The sequence below is a fragment of the Myotis myotis genome, unplaced genomic scaffold (genome assembly GCF_014108235.1).
Source record: "Myotis myotis isolate mMyoMyo1 unplaced genomic scaffold, mMyoMyo1.p scaffold_m19_p_1, whole genome shotgun sequence".
NCBI lineage: Eukaryota > Metazoa > Chordata > Mammalia > Chiroptera > Vespertilionidae > Myotis > Myotis myotis.
Window position 1 is genome coordinate 172271440 of NW_023416313.1, and position 15587 is coordinate 172287026.

At 42.2% G+C, this 15587-nt stretch overlaps 1 pseudogene; it reads left to right on the top strand.

The window, feature by feature from the left end:
- Nucleotides 1–12751: 12751 nt before the first annotated feature.
- LOC118676642 lies at nt 12752–14266 on the top strand (annotated as a pseudogene).
- Nucleotides 14267–15587: the final 1321 nt, after the last annotated feature.

Genomic DNA, 15587 nt, shown 5'->3' on the forward strand with positions numbered 1-15587 from the left:
GAGTGTGTGAGTGTGTGAGTGTGTGTGTGTGTGTGTGTGTGTGAGAGAGAGAGAGAGAGAGAGAGAGAGAGAGAGAGAGAGAGAGAGAGAGAAATGAGCAAAAGCAGGTGGATTGTTTGAAAGTCAAGTAACAGGCAGGTTCCCAAGTTGCCACCCACACTCCAAACCGCAATTCCTCCAGCGCTTGCAGCAGAGGAGATGCTTCTGTGAAACTGGGCCAGAGGCTCTGCACTTAGTGGCAGGGACAGAGGGCAGTGAGGAGGAGCTGACAGGTGGGCGGTGGTGTGATGCATGCGTGTAGGATAAGAGTGGTGCCCTAGGGCTGAGCAGTGCACAACCTGCACTCCTCCACTCCAGGCCCATCTAATGCCACCGAAGCTCATCCCCCATCATGGGAGGCTCTGTCCATCTTGGCCGAAGCTTCATTAGAGGTGGGGTCAGTAGGAGAGTGAAGGGAAGCCTGACGAGGGATGGCTGTGAGGATTTTGCTTAAGACCAAGGCCACCTAAGGTAAAGTTAGAGGGCTTGCAAAGAGAGAGAAAAACAGATTCTACACAGAGGGCTTCTTAGAAGTGGGGACATCTAGAGAGTAAGTGTCTTTGTGGTGACAAAGGATAATTCATTTGGAGAAGAAATGAATTTGGAATTTTGGGTGATACTTGGAAATGTTTAACCAAGATTTGCTTTCTTTCCAAAAATGACACTTGTTGCTCAATGATTCTCCACCCATTAGAATGGCATTTATTACTCCAGGGTAAAGCCTAGTAACTAGAACAAAGGCCATCGAAGGGCTGAAAAGTGGTGTGTGTGTGTGTGTGTGTGTGTGTGTGTGTGTGTGTGTGTGTGTGGTTTGTGTTTAAATTCAGAGCAGGCGCAGTTGCCAGAAACCATGCACATGAAATAGGTTTAAAGTTTAGGTTCAGGTGGAAAGAAATGTAAGTTTGTTTTTGTGTTGTTTTTCTTAAATATACTTTTATTGATTTCAGAGAGGAAGGGAGAGGGAGAGAGAGAGAGAGAAACATCAATGATGAGAGAGAATCGTTGATCAGCTGCCTCCTGCACAACCCACACTGAGGATCAAGCCCCCAACCTGGGCATGTGCCCTGACCTGGAATCGAACTATGACCTCCTGGTTTTAGGTCGATGCTCAACCACTGAGCCATGCTGGCTGGGCGAACTGTAAGTTTTTTTATTTGTCAACAAAAAATAGAAGCAAGCTGTCATTTCTACAAATTCAACAGCTCATCCTGCCCCTTCAAGGTAACTCAGATATGTCTAATTTAAAAACTCATCTCTTTTGGAAAATTAAATGAAGAGTAGCAGAATTTGCCACCCCCAAATATGCCACTTTGAGATAAGGATTATTTTGAGCAAAAGGCTATTGAGAAGAAACAGATACAAGAAAAGTCACGGAGGATGCAATGTACAGCCTGGTGATGATAGTTAATAATACTGTATTGCTTATTTGAAAGTTGCTAGGAGAGTGGATCATGAAAGTTCTCACCACAAGAAAAAAAATTTGTAATCATGTGTGATGATGGATGTTGACTGGATTCATTGTGGTGATCACTTTGCAATGTGTACAAATATCAAATCGTTATGTTGTACATCCAAAATTAATATGTTATGTCAATTATACCTCAGTTAAAATACTTTAAAATTCTATTTGTCTATGAAACAGTTTCCTTAAAAAAAGAAAAAGAAAGAAAAGCTCCTGCTATTTGCCAAAAAGCAGGACATACATTTACAAAGGTGTCCCACTGCCCCCCTCTACTAGGAAGGACAGAAGTTAGCCAACCCAGAGACGGCTCCAGTAGACTCTATATATCAGCCATGACTGCCCGGCCTCTATCTCCCATTAGTTTCCCACCACCCATGGAGACTCAGCTCCTTTTCCTTTGTCTTGTTATTTCTCTAAAATCTATGGTTCCTTTGCTAAGACACTACATATTCTAAAGTTCTCTCCCAACCTTTGATACTCACCTCTGGGGTCTCCCATGCGTTATATGCATGGTACATGTTAATAAACTTCTGTTCATGTTTTTCTTGTCGAGCTGTCTTTTGTTATAGGTTCCTCAGCTAAGAACTTCGAAGGGCAGAGGATAATTATTTTTCCGCCCTACTAACCAACTTGGGATTCAAATGTAGTTATTTCAGAGTCAAACTCTATTTGTAACCTTCCTACCTTTTGACCCCAGGGCTGTGCTGTGAGTACAGGTGGCAGGTGGCCAGCAGCCAGCATCGTGCTGTGGAGAGGCGTGCCTGGCCCACCTACAGATCTGCTGACCCCTGCACCTTCTGGCCTGAGGCGACACCTTGTCCAGCTGAGGTGGCTTAGTCTCTGCTGCTTGCACCACTAGCCGTCACCTGCTTGGATGCACATGGTGCTTGCCTGGGCCTCCCGCTCAAGGTGTCTGCTCTGGATCTTGTCCAGGAATCACGTAATCCCAGAAAACCCATGGAAAACGATAATCACAGGCTGTTTCTGTGTCTCAACACCCCACCCCACCACTGCTACTCTATTGTCGCTCCCGTGTTGGTGTGGGGCATTCTTTAAGACGGCGTCCTCCCAAATTCTCGGACAAAAAATAATGCCCAAACCCCTTCTCTAGGAATCCCAGGCTTGAGGCTCTGTCCTCACCTGTCCCCATTCATGCAGCCTGAGAATCCTGCCCTCAGCCTCTGCTCCAAGCTTCTCCTTCCAAGCCAGGGAGGCTTTGCTTGCCTTTTTGTGTGACGGGAAATTACCATGAGCTCATGTACTATACTCCATGGGTTATATTAAAAACTCTAGCCCTAGCTGGTTTGGCTCAGTGGATAGAGCATTGGCTTGTGGACCAAAGGGCCCCGGGTTCGATTCCAGTCAAGAGCACATACCTTGGTTGCAGGTTCCTCCCCAGGGCTCATGCAGGAGGCAACCAGTCGATGTGTTTCTCTCACATCAATGTTTCTCTCTGTCTTTCCCTCTCTCTTCCACTCTCCCTAAAAATCAATGGAAAGATATCCTCAGGTGAGGACTAATAAAAACAAAACAAAAACCAAACAAAATGCTAAACTTAGCCTCTCATCCTTTGGATCTAGAGATTTAAAGAGAATGTTTTAGACGTTGAAAACAAAGCAACGCAGGACAAAACCCTGTTCTATCGCAAATGGCCGGCCTTTGTAGATGGTGCACAGATTTGGCTCCTTTGTCCCCCAGTCCTTTCCTGCCCTGCTGCTGCCCATGCTCTGGTTTGCTGCTGATGCCTGCAGGCCGCGATAGCAGCTCGCTCTGGCTGGTTCAGCCACTGTGTGTGAAGGGAGAATTCAGCATTTCTCTCTGTCTCAGCGGTATCTCTATTCTACTGTGGGTCCAGCTTCCTGCACTAACAGTCCCCTCCCTTTGCCTCTCCAGTCTTTCTGGTGTTCATCTCTGGGTGACCTCACCATCCACGCTGTCTTCTCATCTCTTGCGAATCCAATTACCTACATTATGTTTCCTCTTTTTTAAGTTCTGTTTTCCTGGTTAGATCCTAAATATACCCCTGGTTTTTAAGACTCTTGCTTTTGAAATGGGCTTCGAGGGTTAAATAATGATTCTGTGCATTCCTGCTGCTAAAATCCTAATCCTTCCTAATGCAAACAGGCTAAAAATTAGAGGGCAAGTTGTGGTCAAAGAAGTACAAGAATAAAAACACATTAATATATTTCGAAGTATCTCACGACCCCCTGGCCAGTGTGGCTCCGTTGATTGGAGTGTCATCCCATGCACTGAAAGATGATGGGTTCCATTCCTGGTCGGGGCCTACAGGGCACATGTGGGAGGCAACCAACCGATGTTTCTCTCTCTCCTTCCAAAATAAAAATAAAATGTTGCATTCATTATATTCTTACTTCAATAGATATTTTTTAAAATCCTCACCTAAGGATATTTTTTCATTTGTTGTGTGTGTGTGTGTGTGTGTGTGTGTGTGTGTGTGTGTGTGTGTTTAACAGAGAGAGTGGAGGGGAGGGAGGAAGAGGGGAGAAAGAGAAAAACAGTGATGAGTGAGAGACACATCCATTGGTTGCTTCTCAGACATGGTGGTGGGGGGCCGGGGGGAGGGGGAGAGGTTTGAGCCTGCAACTGAGGTATGTGCCCTTGAAGGGGAAGAGGGAGTCCTGACTCTGCCTGAGGAAGGAATTTGGAAGAGAAGAGCCTGGATCATTGATTGGAGCCTCAAAGAAACCCCCCCCCCCAACCCCCTGCCCAACTCCCACGTCACTGATTGAATTAGTTATAATCTCTTCCTCTCCACATTTAAAGCAATATAGTTCTAAACTACATATTGTCTTATCCCCGCTAAGAAAAGTGTACTGTTTGGTGTTCCACGGACACGTTACCATGCCTTTCTGCCTCTGTGTGGGTTTATGCAGCACTCTTCAACCCAGCCTGCTGAAATGCTACTTGAACTTCAAAACTCAAACACTGTACTACCTCATCCAAAAAACTTCTAACTTTTTGGAGTTATTCTTTCTTTTTATTTTCCATAGAACTTTTTGTCTGTATTTTGATATTTATAGTCTGCTTTGAAATATAGATTATTGAGGTCTTGTCTTTTCCCCACTAGACTACAGGAGCATTTAAGGCATCTTCTGCATCTTAATTTTGATCATCTGCAGCCCCTAGCATGAAGCTTTCCTCAAAGCAGGCAATGGAGATTGGGTCTCGCTCATATTGGTGAGAAGATGAGTTCTCCACCTAGTGGTAAAACTGAAAAACTGCATGCAATTTTTGCTTTAATCTAACTTAATTTTGATACTCTCTCCCAAAGTACCTCATTGATACTACAGATTGCTTCAGCTTTAATCTATATGAAGGCATGCACTGTGTTACTTCTCAAGAAGACATAAATCTCTCTTATTGCATTTTTTTCAGTTTTAAGTCATTTTCTATTTTTCGATTATAGTTGACATACAATATTATATTAGTTTCAAATGTACACCCCAGTGATTAGACATTATATAGTTAGAGTGATCATCCCAATAAATCTTATACTCCAAATAAGCTGAATGTATAATAAGCAGTTAATAAGTTTTTCTGAATGTATAATGAATGAAGTACCTAAATCTTAGTGTAAAGAAATTTATAATAAATGTGTGCTTATTTTTACAAAAACTATCAAAATTTTAGGCAACCGCTGACTACTAAAAATCAGGAGTGATCTAAGCAGTCTTTTTTGAGAACTTTGGTTACAGCTTGTTGAAATATTTAAAATAAATGATATATCTGAGATTCAAAATACTCTGGAGGGCAAGGGGAAATGGGTTGGGGTACAGATGCAATGAGATTGACTGTGAATTGAAACTTATTTAAGTTGAGTTAAAGGTACATGAGGGTTCATTGTACTGTTCTCTTAACTTATATATTTGTTTGAAATTTCCCTGATAAAAAGTTTTAAAGTTACATGCAAATTAATAAGGGATTGAACATTAGAAATATTGTAAAACATTTTCACAACTATGAACTAATCCTAATAAAAGAGTAATATGCAAATTGACCATCACTCCAACACAAGATGGCCACCCCCATGTACACACAAGATGGCCTGCAGGGGAGGGCAGTTGGGAGAGACCAGGCCTAAAAGGGAGGGCAGTTGGGAGGACCCAGGCCTGCAGGGGAGGACAGTTGGGGGGAAACCCAGGCCTGCAGGGGAGGGCAGTTTGGGGGGGACTAGGTCTGAAGGGGAGGGCAGTTGGAGGCAATTGGGCTGGCAGGGGAACAGTTAGGCATTGATCAGGCCGGCAGGGGTGTGGTTAGGGGGTGATCAGGCTGGCAGGCAGGCAAGCGGTTGGGAGCCAGTAGTCCTGAATTGTGAGAAGGATGTCTGACTGCCCAGTGGGATCGGGCCTAAATGGGCAGTCGGACATCCTTCGAGGGGTTCCAGATTGGAGAGGGTGCAGGCTGAGCTGAGGGACACACACACCCGTGCATGAATTTCGTGTACTGGGCCTCTAGTCTATATATATAAAAGCCTAAGTGACCGAACAACCGGTCGACTGGTCAGTATGATGCAAACTTACCACCAGGGGGCAGACGCTCAGTGCAGGAGCTGCTCCCTGGTGGTCAGTGTGTTCCCACAGTGGGAGCACTGCTCAGCTGACTAAGGGGTGGGAGACTCAGGGCTCACAACTGGCTGCAGCAGCCCGGAGACCACAGCAGAGCTGCAGCAAGCCTACAGAGCGGCAGTGGCGGCAGGCACAGCGGGGCCAGGACGAGGAGTGGCAGGTGGCGTTGGACTGCCGGTTTTGGCTTGATCCCTGTAGGCTACGCCTAGAGACTCCACCAGTGCATGAATCAGTGCACTGGGCCTCTAGTTTATTAACATTCCCATTTTCCCTACTTCTTTTAGAAAGATAATTCTATGCATATATGATGAAAGGGAAGCATTTTAAAGATCATCTAGACATGTCATTGGCTATATCAGTGGTCAGCAAACTCATTAGTCAAATATCAACAGAAATAGCTCTTCGGATGCATTTATAAAACAATTTTTTATGTATGCGTCATCTGTATATGGTTTTCCTCTCTTAGCAATCTCTTGACTAACCATAAAACTTGCAATATTAACATCGTTGGAAGATTGCATCCAGTAATTAAATACAGAACTTGATTTTTCTTGACTCTTCTGAAGATCCTCAACTGCTTTCTTCCTTGCATCACCGACAGGATATTTAGTACTAAATGACATGTGTTTAGTTGTAAAGTGTCAAATTTGATTTCTTGTTATGCGCCAATTTTTCCTGACAAATAAGACAGGTCGGAAGGCCATTTAAGTTTTGAATAAATGTGAAAGTCTCGGTCCATTCAACTTTAAATTCACAGTTTTCGTCTTCCGTTTTTCTTTGCTTCTTCTTTGTAGCCATGTCAAAATGTTTCATTTTATAATATTAAAGCCACCAACACAAAAGGATTACAATTCTTAAATTGATGACAAAAATACCTGTAGGATTTGTAGCTGGTTGGAAAAATACAGGTAACTTTATGCTTCGAGTATGTACTTTTGTCACCCGCGCGCGACTTGCAAACGCGACTAGCACTAACCACTGCACAATTAGACTGCTGACTGCCTGGCTCACCCAACTCCTGCATGAATCGCGCACGCGCCTCCCCCCGCTGTGTATCCCGCGGCCGCCTGTGCCTGGCCGACCAACCGACATCCATCCGCCTCTTCGGGACCACTTCTTCAAAATAGACACGCCCAGGCCCAAAACCAACTTCTGCGCATGGGCGACGAAGTTTCAATCGCACTGTAGTGCACGCCTGCACGTGGTATTTTGTGGAAGAGCCACACTCAAGGGGCCAAAGAACCGCATGTGGCTCACGAGCCGCGGTTTGCCGACCACTGGGCTAGATGATCTGAGGTTTATTTAGATGTTGCATTTAACCTGTAATGGACCACATTTTAAGATATTCCCGGAACCTTGCATGCAGAACAGATTTCTGTAAAGCAAATCATTCCCCTATTGACTTCCTTTCAGTTTTGAAAGCGTGCTCTCCTACTTGCTGTCTGCTAATGAGAGCTCACGGTAGGAAATGGGGAGCAAAAGCTCATGTAAGCCTTGGCATTTTGCCTTGATCTAGAGCTCAAGGCAGGTATCCAATGCAACAACTTTTTGTGTCTTTTGCCTGGATCAAGAAGCCAGGGAGAGCAGGAGTTTGCTCCAACAGATGCCTTCTTCAAGCTGACAGCCGCTTTGCCTGGCTCTGATATCCATCTGGGGAGTTGCTCATCTCTTGGCAGAATTCAATTAATAAGGGAGTTTTAATTATTACATATCTTTCATATGAGTGTTCATTTGGGGGAATAGAAAAAATATATGTCTTTGTCCCTGGTATCAAGCAGCCTGAAGACTTAAAGGGCTCAGGAACAGCCTAGCTTTAATGCATTATCTGATAATTTCCATCCAGAACTAGAAGAAAACCATTACAAGGTTGAATGCCACATCCTGGGCATTCATTGAAGGAATCAGGACCATGGAACCAAAATCATCCAGTGACAAAGCTTCCTCGTGAAATGAGCCATGGAACGGATGATGCAGGCGACCTGGGCAGAAGGCCAGGTGGCATGTTTCCAGGCAGAGCGCAATGTAGCCCTTCTCCAGAAGACGCCCAATATATAACCAGGCACATCTGTGCAGGAAGACCACCTTGCTTGGGCATCTCTGCCTCTAGAATAGAGAAAAGGAACCAAATGTGAATTTGTTTTCATGGAAGTCTCTTCCCTGGGATCTGTCCTCACCCACAACACACACGGACACTTCATGTAATGCTGTCCAGTTACAAAGGTGGTTGGAGAAAGGCCAAGACGCAGAAGCGCAGTGTGGAGGGAAGCAGCCAGCAGGAGGAGAGGCCTAGCAGTTCAGGGTGCTTGCAGCTACAAGTCACAGGAAACTGTACATGTGGTTGCTTCATCTCATCTCACCTCCCCTGCGCCTTCTCAGGGAGGCCCTGAATTTGTAGCGGAAAAAGTACTGGGCCACAGCCAGGCAGCGTGGGTACTGGTCTAGACTTCCAAACCCTGTTTTTCCTTCTGAGCAAGGAGGGAGGGTGACCTAACTTCTCTAAGATATCAGTTCTAAGGACCCAGGAATCAGTAAATAAGTGATGAGATAAAAACATGTAGACCACTGGAGAGGGGCAAACTTAGGAAGGTTACAGTGAGGGCCTCCAGAGAAGTGGAGTTTCCTGTGGGTGGATAGCAGATCTTTGAGAAGTAGGAGGGACTCGCCCTCACTTTGTGATTATATTCAAAGCCCCAAATTGACCTTAGCTTTTTGGAACAGTTAAATGAAGGTATCTACCCCAGTGCTCAAGAAATGTTAGCCTTCTGCTCCCTCCCTTCCTGTGGTGAAGCCCACTTCCCCTATTTAGGACCACCTCACGCAGACAAGAAAAAGAAGCACTTCTGATATGCAAATGCAAACACATGCCTAACTCAAGAGTTCTTTACAAAAGGACTTTTTAATTTAAAAAATATATATTAATATAGCATAATTTTTCAAAGACCACAGTCAACTCATCACCAAATTAAAAATAGAAATATAAAAAGATTATATTTTTATTGGAAGAGAATGTTTCCATTTACAAACTCACACAATAAAATAGTAGCTTAATCAAAGGTTTGTTCAATGCAAATATTTGGCATCCAACCAGAAAGACCATAAGGCTATTGTCAAATCAGTTAAAATTTTTGTTACAAGCAGTCAGGGAGGCCATCTGCTGAAGTTGGCAAAGAAATCAACATATTTCAAAATGCAAACACATCTCAGTCTCCCCCTACCAATCTCAAAGCAGGATCTTGGCTATAGACAATTTATATCTAAGATTTACTCCAATGGCTTCAAATAGGCAAGAGATATTAGATAATGAAATGTTCTATTTATTGCTCTGATGAAGGATGACGATTTCTTAGCTTAATATTTTGTGCCTTCTTGAGAAACTCTATTTGAAAGCATTAGTGGCAATTCAATTCAGCAAACTAGGAGAGTGCCCCTGCCATAGACAAGACACTGGACTTGGTGCTTTGAGGCATACAATGAAAGGGGCGGGGCCTTTAAGGAGCTTCCAATTTAGTGGGGATATGGACACATACATGCTTGTACATACAAAGTATAAAGAATACTATCATAGAGGCCACAGGAGTCTTCTTATTTTACAGGCAGGGGCAAAGGCTTCCCCCTCAGGTGATGGTTGAGGTAGACTTTAAGTATGATTCATTAAAAAAAGAAAGAAAAAAAAAAAAGGAGAACATCCTAAGCAAGACAGAGGCATCAGAGTGTGTGCTTTGTTCAGGAAACAACAAGTGGTTCTATTTGTCTCAATCCATTTCGTAAAATGAAGCTCAGAAAGTTTTGTGGGAACAATAGTGGACATCTGTTCTGGGTTTTTTTTGCCTGGCTTGGATTCCCCTTCTTTTGGAAACAGCCCTGACTTTCTTTTAGGGAAGCTGTCCCTGCCTTCTTTTCAGCTCATGGGCCTTGAAGCTGAGTGTATAATGCCATCAAAACCACCCAAAGGAGCGTGGTGTTTAAGTAATATACATATATATCTTTTATTTATTTATTTTTTGTTAATCCTCACCCGAGGATATTTTTCCATTGGTTTTTGGGGACCGTGCGAGAGAGAGGGAAAGACAGATGTGAGAGAAACACATCGACTGGTTGCCTTCTGCATGAGCCCTAGGGAGGAGCCTGCAACCAAGGTATGTGCCCTTGACTGGAATCGAACCCGGGACCCTTTGGTCTGCAGGCCGATGCTCTATCCACTGAGCCAAACAAGCTCAAGCTAAATAATATATTTTAACTATCTTATTTACTAGAACAGGGAATCACAAAGTCATTTAAAATAAAAAAAATGTTCAAACATATATAGAAGTTTTTTTTAAAAAAAAAATCTATATAAACTCATACCCAGACTAAATAATCACCAAGATTTTATCGCTTTCCTTTGTCTTTTACCAAAGTATCTTAAAGTAAATCCCAGACATCCTATGTTTTCACTTCTACACATTTTAGTGTGCATCTCTAAATAGTATTGAGATTTTCTTACAAGTGAAATGCTGTTATTATGCCTAATGATTCCTTGCGATTGACTAATACCCAGCCCGTATTCAAATTTCCCCAATTATCTCAAAAACATCTTTTTTCTGCTGATTTGTTTGAATCATGTTCTAAACAAGGCCACACATGGCATGTGGTTTTTATGGCTCTTAAGTCTATTTTAACCTATGGCAGCCCTCCTCACCCCACTTCTTTATGCCACTGACTTGAGAAAACCATTCTCAAGTTGTCCTTGAGAATGTTCTCGAGTCCAGACTGGTCTGGTTGTGTCCCTGTGGTATTATTTAACTTGCTCCTCTATCTCCTGCATTTCTTGTAAACGGAAGTTACCCGTGTCTGCTTGTCCCATGTTTATCGGCAGTAGTGCCAAGACTGATCAGTGGGTTAAGGTGGCAACGACCTGATTCTTCCACTATACAATTTCTTATCCATCTCCTACCTATCGATTTCATCTATTGATCTTTGCCTGGACTATTTATCAATAGGGATTGTAAAGTATTGATTTGGTCATTTTATCCCTCTTTCCACATTTATTACCTGGAATTTTTTACTAAAGAAAAATTTCCTGTATCAAGTATGGATATTTGGTTATCCTAAATATAGTGGATATAGGAAAGGCAAATTTTCTTTCTTTTTAATTTTTTTTTTTTTTTTTTACTGTTTTCAGAGAGGAAGGGAGAGGGATAGAGAGAAACATCAATGATGAAAGAGAATCATTGGTCAACTGTCTCCTGCACACTCACCACCCGGGCATGTGCCCTGACTGGGAATTGAACCTCCTGGTTCATAGGTCGAGACTCAACCTCTGAGCCACACCAGCAAATTTTCTTATAATTGTCAATCTTCAACATACTACTTAACTGAAAAATATAAGATACAGAAAGCCACATAAAATAAATACATTAATAAATTATTGTAAGCAAACTTTTGTAACCCACCCTTCGGCAGCCATCCAAGAAGCCCTCTGTGTCCACTTACTATGATTTTTATGGCAATCATTTCTTTGCTTTTCTTTATGTTTTATCACCTATTTGTGCATCCCTAAGCATTATACTTTAGTTTCTTTATTTGTATTTTTAAATTTTAATATGAACTTTAATAGACTTTTTAAAAGTCCCTTTTACTCTACAGGTTCCCCTTCCATTGCTCTCTGCCCCTTAAATGTATTTGTTAAAAAAATTTGACTGCTTGATCAGTAGAGTTTCCCAGACTCTGGATTTTACTGATTGCATCCCCATGACACGCTATTTTGTGATCTATGTACTTTGCGTATATTGGTAATTGGATAGAGAGACTTGATTAGATTTCAGTATAAGTTTTGGAGGCAAGACTACTTCATTGTGAGTTGTGTTCCTTTGTTGTGAGACACATGTCTGTTAGCCTCTTTTTATGATGTTGGTAGCTATCAATGCCTATTGTCTGGATTGATTCAGTTCATTATGGGTGAAAAATGATGATAGTCCAATTTTATCACTCCTTCCTCATTTATTAGCTAGAATATTTCTATATAGAGCCACAGAGCCCCCCCCCCCCACCCCCATTATGTTATTTGGTTATTCAGGGACACAGCTCATATAGGAAAGGCAGGAACCATAGAACCATAGAATTAGAACATCACACAGTTACCCTTTGTATAGTTTGCATTATATATACAACAGTTTCAGCAAAATCACCTATTCTAACACCACCAATATTATTGAAAAGTTAAAAATATACAAAATGCAAAAAATTTAAAAAAGTGTTTGCATATATTCTCTCCATTGTCTATAGTTGTATTTTATTTACATTTTCAGAGCATATATCTGTCCTTTCATGTAAGCATTTAGAACAACCATAATAGTGTATACTTAGGGTTTACAAAATATTGTCATATCTCATGTAACTTCACAAGATTCTGGGAAGTAACCCGGACATGGATCATTTTTCTTAATAAAGCACAGAAAGGGGAAAAGAATGACAGAAGCAGGTCTAGCTCTCAGATGTTCTTGACTCCTAGCCTCTAGGCTATGAATCAGAGTTAAATGTAAGAAATGCATTTTCTAGGCATTTTAAGCTGAAAAAGACTTAATACAGGGAATTAGGAGCTTATGCATAAATGGGAGAACAAGTTTTAGACCAGGCCCCTAGAAATAACTCTCAGAATGATATGGTAGAGTCAACCATCGGCAGCATGAGTTCATACCTGGAACCACTGGAGATCAGGAAGCCAGACCAGAAAGTTTTTGATACTGTTGCTGCTCCCATCACTGCCACCACTCGAAGGCATCTTGCCATTCACAGAACTGGTGACCTGGCACTGGAACATGAACCTTAGAACCTAAGAATCTCAAGAATGGGCCCTAGGACACTGGGCTGTTAAGCTTCGTCATGAGGACCTTGCTTGCAAGAAAGTCATCCAAAGGGAGTAGGTAGGAGGACCACTTCTGCTTCATTTTCATCCTCCAAATCTTTCAAGAATGCATCAAGTAGAGGGAATGTAATTCATATCCAGAACTCTGCTGTGAGGAAGTCTAAAAAATGTAGTTTTGGCTTCCCAGGCTCTGCATACCAGGAAGAGGCTGGGATGAAATTGAGCAAATCAATCCACAATATTTGCTGCAGCAATTTTTTGTGTCTTCATTCAAGATGTTGGCAAAAATATGGTTCTGAACCATGTGGCCCAACCCTAGAAGATGCTCTCCAGATGGATCAGATGGTTATAATCTCTCTAATTTACCCAGGGTCATGGTTTAACTGGCAGTTGAGACTTAAACCCAGTTCTGACACCAAATAACTAAAATGCCTATATTGCCTTTCAATTTCATTCATTAATTTTCTTTAGTTGTTTAAGCAGCTTATAATCCACCTAATTTTACCTTTATCTTTTTGGGGGACAACTTGGGGAACAATATTCAAATGCTGTGCTAACTCAGAGTATTCTAAGATGCTCCCGTTTATCAATCACAATAAAAAAGAGATGCCATGTCCCATGATGGGGAATCCATGGTTGTTTGATGATCCTCATGCTAATCTAACATTCCTCGTAACTGTTTAAAACCTCTGGAGGCTAGGCTGGTTAGAATATAAATTTGTGGGCGGAGTTTGTGTGTAGCACTTGGTGGTGTCTCCGAGGCTCAGCTTCCTGTCAGTGGTAAGTACAGACTGAACAGCATTTAGCAACCGCTGCCTGTCCAGAGCACAGTCACCACGCTCAGGGCCAGGAGTTTGCACTCAATAGTTCAGAGCCTGCCAGGTAGACTACAAACTGTGACAAAAGGTGTGGAGTCTCCATTTGTACAGATTGGATTCATCATAAATTTACCAAGTCAAGAATCCCAGATGAAGCGTTTCAGCCTTCACCTGCAGATCACGAAAATATGGGATCCACAGCACTCTCATATCCTGTAAGCAGAATGAAAAATACAAAGACAACCATTTTGGGGGGGAAAATGGGATAAAGATGCTTGGATTAGAAAAAGTTCATACTCCTCAAGTTCATAAGAGCATCCTTCAGTGAATGCAGAAACTAAAAGTGGTTAAACATTTGATAAGAATCAAACCCTTGAGCTTGCTGCAAGGACTTCCGACAGAGGAGGCCATGGCTCACCCCTGCCTCCAGAGCACTGGGGAGTTAGTAGTGAGGTGGTGTCCAAGGCCCGTGGACCAGGAGGCAATTCAGTCTGAATGCCAGAGCTGTTTCAGATGAAAAAGTGTGCATCTTTTTTATTTAAAGATGGTGAGGAATGTTCTCATTAAAATATTTTAAATGCTAAAAAAGTAATTTGAATTTGCATTGAGCAATTATGACTTAAACCAGAAATTAGTTTCTCTCATGTAAAACACACCCAGAGGCAAACGGTTGGGACTAGTAGGGCAGCTTCCCTCAGTCATCAGGGCCTCAGGCTCATTCTATATAGTCACTCCATCATCCTCAGCACGTGGCTTTGCCTCAAAGTCCAAGCTAGCCTACCAGAGTTCTAAGGCATCACGCGTGCATCCCAGCCCAGCCTACAGGGAGGAAGGAAGCAAAAAACTTGTACACAAACCTTTTGATGACCTCTGTTGGCTACTTGGTAAGTGGCTCCACGTAACTACAGGGAAGCTGGAGAAGGTAGTCTATCTTGCAGGTGGCTAGGAGAATGCTACTAGTGGGCAACAGCAGGCTCTGTTACAGCGACCCCATTGCATCTTCCTCATTATCTTGCAAAATTTCAAAATGGTAGGTGTCTTCTCCAGCACCTGGCACATTATTTGTCCAACAAACAACCAATTTTTTATTTCCTGGTGAAAATTCAAAAGCGGTTTAAAAATATAAATTCACTTCTATGTGGAATCCAATGAACAAAATAAACTAACAAAATAGAAACAGACTTATAGCTGTCAGAGTGGAAAGGGTAGGGGGCTGTGTGGAAAAGGTGAAGGGATTAAGCAAAGAAAAACAAACACAAAAACACACCCATAGACAACAGAACAGTATGGTCATTATCAGAGGAAAATGGGTGCGGGGGAGGCAGGAGAGGTGAAATGGGGGTGGGGGAGGCAGGAGAGGGGAAATGGGGCAGGTGATGGAAAGAGACATGACTTGGGGAGATGAACACACACAAAATGGATGATGTATTATAGAATTGTACATTTTAAACCTATATAATTTTATTAACCTATATGTGTACTTAATCATATTCAATAAAATGTGATTAAGTATACATGTAAGAACTGTGCTTAATAAGCTATAAAACAAAATATTGTATTTAAATCTTATTTCTCCCTTGACTTCCAATGTTGTGTCATGTACTTCCATGGGAGGTGGGGGGAGGGAGAACTTGAATAATTTAGAGAAAAATTATAAAATATAGGTCAAATCCCAAAGCAACAAAAATTAAAAGAAAGCATAAGAGATATAGGAATTAGAGGTTAAAGAGAAATAAAATCCCCATACAATCAAACTTGGTCATAAGTTTTAAACCAGAATGGAAATTTCAAAGAAGCCACCGAAATCAAATTTGTAGCCTGAACAAGTATCTTCAGTC